Source organism: Pongo pygmaeus, chromosome 18, assembly GCF_028885625.2.
Source record: "Pongo pygmaeus isolate AG05252 chromosome 18, NHGRI_mPonPyg2-v2.0_pri, whole genome shotgun sequence".
Classification (NCBI taxonomy): Eukaryota; Metazoa; Chordata; class Mammalia; order Primates; family Hominidae; genus Pongo; species Pongo pygmaeus.
Window position 1 is genome coordinate 35,034,079 of NC_072391.2, and position 6,376 is coordinate 35,040,454.

General features: G+C 39.8%; 1 pseudogene; it reads left to right on the top strand.

Moving 5' to 3' along the window:
* The window catches only part of LOC129015131 (vacuolar protein sorting-associated protein 35-like), a 98,795-nt pseudogene extending 94,950 nt beyond the window's left edge, over positions 1 to 3,845 (top strand).
* Positions 3,846 to 6,376: the final 2,531 nt, after the last annotated feature.

Consider the following 6,376-nt stretch of genomic DNA (forward strand, 5'->3'; position numbering starts at 1 on the left):
TATGTATTTTTCTAATTTCCTCCAATTTGGGAATGTTACTTACAAATCAGAAAAAACAAATATCAGCCAGGTGTGATAGCTCATGCCTGTAATCCCAACACTTTGGGAGGCCGGGGCAGGAGGTTTTCTCAGGGCCAGTAGTTCAAGATCAGCCTGAGCAACAGAATGAGATGCTGTCTCTACAAAAAATAAAAAATAAAAATTAGCTGAGTGTGGTGATGCGAGCCTGTAGTCCTAGCTATTCGGGAGTCTGAGGTGTGAGCATCACTTGAACCCAGGAGTTCAAGGCTGCAATGAGCTGTGGTCACACCACTGCACTCCAGCCTAGGTAACAGAGCTTTTTTAAAAAAAAAAAAAAAAGAAAAGAAAAAACAGGTCAGGTGTGGTGGCTCACGCCTGTGATCCCAGCACTTTGGGAGGCTGAGGTGGGCAGATCACTTGAAATTAGGAGTTAGCAGCCTGGCCAGTGTGGTGAAACCCTGCCTCTACTAAAAATACAAATATTAGCTGGGCGTGGTGGTGGGTGCCTGTAATCCCAGCTACTTAGGAGGCTGAGGCAGAACAATCACTTGAACCCAGAAGGCGGAGGTTGCAGTGAGCCAAGATTGCACCACTGCACTCCAGCCTGGGCAACAACAGCAAAACTCTGTCTCAAAAAAAAAAGAAAGAAAGAAAGAAAATAAAAGAAAAAACAAATATCAAATACATTAACATTGCAAAGGCAATTTAACCTCAAATGATGTTTTGAGAAGACATTCTGCTTGATTTACTTGTGTGCCCTATAACTGAAACAGAGAAGGAAAATGACAGGAAAACTGTGAGTTCAACTTACTGTGTTCACTATTTTGTTCTATTAAAAGTTTTAAATAAAATGGATATCCTGGAACAAGTTAATTTTGAACTTAAGGTAACTTAAAATGTTTTTTCTTGTTTTAGGATGACAAATGGGAAAAGAAATGCCAGAAGATTTTTTCATTTGCCCACCAGACTATCAGTGCTGTGATCAAAGCACAGCTGGCAGAATTGCCCTTAAGACTTTTTCTTCAAGGAGCACTAGCTGCTGGGGAAATTGGTTTTGAAAATCATGAAACAGTCGCATATGAATTCATGTTCCAGGTGATGATCTGTTCTTTCTGCGTTGTCACATCAACTCTTCTTTTACTGAATACATAACTACCACCTTCCCACCATCATAGAACCTCTTAATATTATTGTCATAATTGACTAGTGTTGATCATTTGCTGATGAAGTCTAAGATTTCCAAGTGGCTCATTGTAAAAATGTTTCACGGAACATGGTTCCTTTGTCAATTCAGTTTGGGAACCCTGGGTTAAACAAAGTGGAAAGTAGTTCATTTATTGCAACTTTTTAGCGTTTTTACCATCTCAGCTGTGTCCTGTGGCTGTCAAGAGAGTGTGCAGCATGTTCTGATATGAAGGCTGCAGAAGTCTCACAGGATGGAGGTTTGGTGAGAAGTACTTTGGGAAATGCTCAACTAGAGGATGGTTGGTCCTTGAAAGTCCTTTCTGCTTTGTGTTCACTAGGCCTTTTCTCTGTATGAAGATGAAGTCAGTGATTCCAAAGCACAGCTAGCTGCCATCACCTTGATCACTGGCCCTTTGGAAAGGATAAAGTGCTTCAGTGAAGAGAATCATGAAACTCTGAGGACTCAGTGTGCCATTGCTGCATCCAAACTTCTGAAGAAACCTGATCAGAGCCAAGCTGTGAGCACCTGTGCACATCTCTTCTGGTCTGGCAGAAACACGGACAAACATGGGGAGGAGGTAAGGTCATTCGTGACTGCATGATAGCAGACAGGATCAATAACAGGGATCGGTTGCCATGGCCTTGTGTTCTGGAGGTGAAATATTTGCAGTGCTTGGAAATCTGATGAACAAAATTGCTTTGTTTTGTGATAAAAGAGAGTCTCATCCTGTAGTGAAGCCTCTGCTTTGAGGGTATTGTAACATGGCAAGTTCAAACCACTACCTGTTTTTAAAAAAATAAAGCTGTATACTTCAAAACAGAAGAAGAAAGAGAATGAAAAGGATTTAAATTTGTTGTGTCCCTTTAAAACACGTTGTGCGCATGTACCCTAAAACTTAAAGTATAATAAAATAAAATAAAATAAAAAGAAAATAGAATTAAAAAAATAAAAATAAAAAAACACGGAAGAGCACGGTAGTGTTGTGTTTCTTTGTATGAAAACGGGACGTTTTATTAATCTCTTCACTGTCTCCCTACCTTTTTATTTTAGCTTCACGGAGGCAAGAGGGTAATGGAGTGCCTAAAGAAAGCTCTAAAAATAGCAGATCAGTGCATGGACCCCTCTCTACAAGTGCAGCGTTTCATAGAAATTCTGAAGAGATACATCTATTTTTATGAAAAGGAAAATGATGTGGTAAGCGAATTAGTAAAGTGTTGTTAATAAACTAATATTTTCCCTTTCTACTCTTAGGAGATTTGATATGTACAAAAATTTATCATTCTGATACTTTAATCACTGTTCATTTGAAAAATATAAAATAATTTACAGATGTCAAATAATAGGCTAATTTGTCATAATGTTCTAGTTTAAGATAATTCCTAGGCTGGGCACGGTGGCTCACACCTGTAATCCCAGCACTTTGGGAGGCCAAGGCAGGCAGATCACCTGAGGTAAGGAGTTCGAAAACAACCTGGCCAACATTGTGAAACCCCATCTCTACCAAAAATACAGAAATTAGCCAGGCGTGGTGGCAGGCACCTGTAATCCCAGCTACTTGGAAGGCTAAGGCAGGAGAATTGCCTGAACCCAAGAGGTGGAGGCTGCAGTGAGCCAAGACTGTGCCATTGTACTCCTGCCTGGGCAACAAGAGTGAAACTCCATCTCAAAGAAAAAATAATAGTAATAATAATAATTCCTAAATGCAGTATCCTTTTAGCAATACAGTTTTGGTCAAGATTTGTAAGTTAAATAAATTTTTGCTTGTTTTTCTTTTTTTGACAGTCTCGCTCTGTCACCCAGGCTGGAGTGCAGTGGCAAAATCTCAGCTCATTGCAACCTCTGCCTCCCAGGTTCAAGCAATTCTCATGCCTCAGCCTCCTGAATAGCTGGTATTATAGATGTCCGGTACCACGCCCAGCTAATTTTTGTATTTTTAATAGAGATGGGGTTCCACCATGTTGGCCAGGCTGGTCTCAAAACTCCCGACTTCAAGTGATCTGCCCGCCTCAGCCTCCCATCTCAAAGTGCTGGGAGTACAGGGATAAGCCACTGTGCCGGGCCAATTTTGCTTGTTTTAAAGGGTTTTTTTTTTTTTTTTGATAGTCAGTAATTGTTCAAACTAGGAATTGTATCCCCATCTTTCTTTTTTCATAATTACTCAAGTAACTGATGAGTGTAACAGAAGCTCCTCAAAACAGTTTTATTAAATTGCCTTTCATTTTTTGTGGTACGTGCTTGATCATGAATTTGTACATATTCTTTTGTAGGTAACAATTCAGGTTTTAAACCAGCTTATCCAAAAGATTCGAGAAGACCTCCCGAATCTTGAATCCAGTGAAGAAACAGAGCAGATTAACAAACATTTTCGTAACACACTGGAGCATTTGCGCTTGCGGTGGGAATCACCAGAATCCAAGGGGCCAATTTATGAAGGTCTCATCCTTTAAAAAGGAAACAGCTCACCATACTCCTTTCCATGTACATCCAGTGAGGGTTTTATTATGCTAGGTTTCCCTTCCATAGATTGTGCCTTTCAGAAATGCTGAGGTAGGTTTCCCGTTTCTTACCTGTGATGTGTTTTACCCAGCACCTCCGGACACTCACCTTCAGGACCTTAATAAAATTATTCACTTGGTAAGTTTTCAAGTCTTTCTGATCACCCCAAGTAGCATGACTGATCTGCTATTTAAAATTCCTGTGATCTGTGAAAAAAAAAAAATCCCACACAAAAACCCACAAGCACTTATCTTGGCTACTAATGAAGCTCTCCTTTTGTTTTGTTTCATTGTTGATTGTGTATTTTCTTCATTACTGGGGAGTACTATCCCAGAAGTGTCTGTCTCTTTTGTTCTCTAGTCCAATTTGAGATTAATTTAGAAGAAAGGAATACTGTAGGTGAAATTCAGCTTAGATTTTTCCCTAAATTGCAAGATAAGGCCATGTGTAAGATTTTCCCTAAAACTAGAATATATTAATGCATGTTTGAGAATTTTAAAGCACCATGGTCAAAACCAGAAGCTATATTTTGCATATTTGGACTCAGCCATCCATTAAGAATCTATGTTGTACTCTGGACATATTTATCAATATAATTGTGTTTTAAATAGTATAAAATAAAATTTGTGATCTATATAATTTATGTATCACCTTCATTGTATGTTCAACAGGAAATGCATCACGATTATGATTTTTTTGCACCAGTGAAACAATAAAGTTGCTGTTAACAATTTTGGAGCTTTTTTCTCCTTTCGTACTATCTTTAATTGATAAAAAGAACTAGTAGAATGGCTATGAAGTTTAATGGTCATTCTCATTTATTCACAGAGCTCACTTCACTCTAGTTTTAAGCACTTGTTGAACAAGTCAGCATCTACTCTTTCAGTCATTTTTACCCCTTTTCTTTCCTCAACTTTACCCTGCTTTTCCCAAGGCATGATGAATTCACATAAACCCCCCAAAGGCTCACCATCGATACTAGTTCTCTACTATATGCTAAACTATCCCAAAACGTAGTGTCTTAAAAGAGCAAACATTTATCTTACAGTTCTCTGGATCAGGAATTTGGGAGTGGCTTAGCTGATGGTTCTGGCAAAGGGTGTGGTATAAGGTTGCAAGCAAGATACTGGTTGGGGCTGCAGTCATCTGACACTTTGACTGGGGCTGACTTTTCTGCTTACTGACCTGGCTGTTAGGCAGAGGCCCCAGTTCCTCTCCTTGAGGGCAGAGGCCCCGGTTCCTCTCCTTGAGGGCCTTTCCATAGAAAGCATGGTGGCTGGCTTTCCCCCGAGTGCAAAAGCAAGAAGGAAACCACAGTGCCTTTCAATGGCCTCCCCGTGGAAGTGACATGCTCATTTTTGCCTTATTCAGTTAGTGGGGAGTCACTAAGTCTAGCCTATATTCAAGGGTAAGGAGAATTAAGCTCCACTTCTTGAAGGGAAAATTTATAGACATTTTCAAATGACTACATCACTTAACCCCTCACCATCTGCCCTCCCATGCTAGCACTTGATGACTAGCCCTTGCTGGGCTTTACATGAACAGATGTTTCCCAAAGTTATAAAATTAGTACCACGAAAATGTATCAAATGTTAAGCCTTTCTGTGGTATGTCATAGTCCAGAAAACCCTTTCTCTTCTTTGCAGGTGTTAGTTTACCCCATATAAACCTGATTATGGCTTGACATGTCCGTATTATTTACATGTTTTGTGAAATACAACTGGAATAGTAGAAAAGACTTGAGTCAAGAATACTTGAATTTGAACTCAATTGGAGAGGTTGGTTTGCGAGTAAAATAATGTTAGTACAGTGTGTAAATTATCTCTTATTTTCTAGGTTGAGGTAAAGAAACTTGACTTTAAAAATAATAAACCAACAAAAAAAAGCAAATAAAAATGAAACCAAAGCACTACTGGTATCCTTAGCTTACAGATTTTTTTTGTTGTTGTTGAACAAAAACTGAGTACCAGATATAGTTAGGCACTGAATCTAAAGGTGAAGAAGATCACAGTCCCTAGCTTCAAGAATGTTAGTCCACTATGAGGACAGACCCATAGTAACAGAAGATGGTAAGGGTATGCCCAGGAGAGCAGTGAAGAAGAGCTTTGAGGGATTGGAGATGGGGAAGTTTTGCAGAGGGTTGTATGAATTATCACGGAATGTCAAGTCCAATAGCCTATTTAGCCTTCTGAGGCCAGTGCTTTGGCCTGCAGTCCCAGGCTACTCAGACCTATGGGCTGAAGCAAGTTATAGGCTTGGCTGTCAGTAGTGAAATAGATATTTTAAAATTGACTTGGCATTTAAAACCTTTTACAGTAATTCGATAGAGTAATTTTATGTCTATTGGGTGTAATAAACATTTGGCTTTGTGTTTTGTGTGTCTGCTACTCCCTGCTCTCCTTTTTTAGTAATTTTTATTGTAACTTACAATAATGGGGTCCTTAATGGGGGTGGGGGGCTGGGGAATCCCTCACAGGTGGATGGAAACGCTGAACCAGGGCAGGCTTGGTGCCGAATGGCATTAAATTCCAAGACTAGGGGATAGCTCAGGAGGATACATCTAGGAAGATGCTGTGAGTGGATGAGAGATGCCTGCCATGTCAGACTTTCCTACCCTCCTTTTACTGTCTCCACGCAGGAAACCAGTGATGTTTAGAGTCCAGATGATCCCTT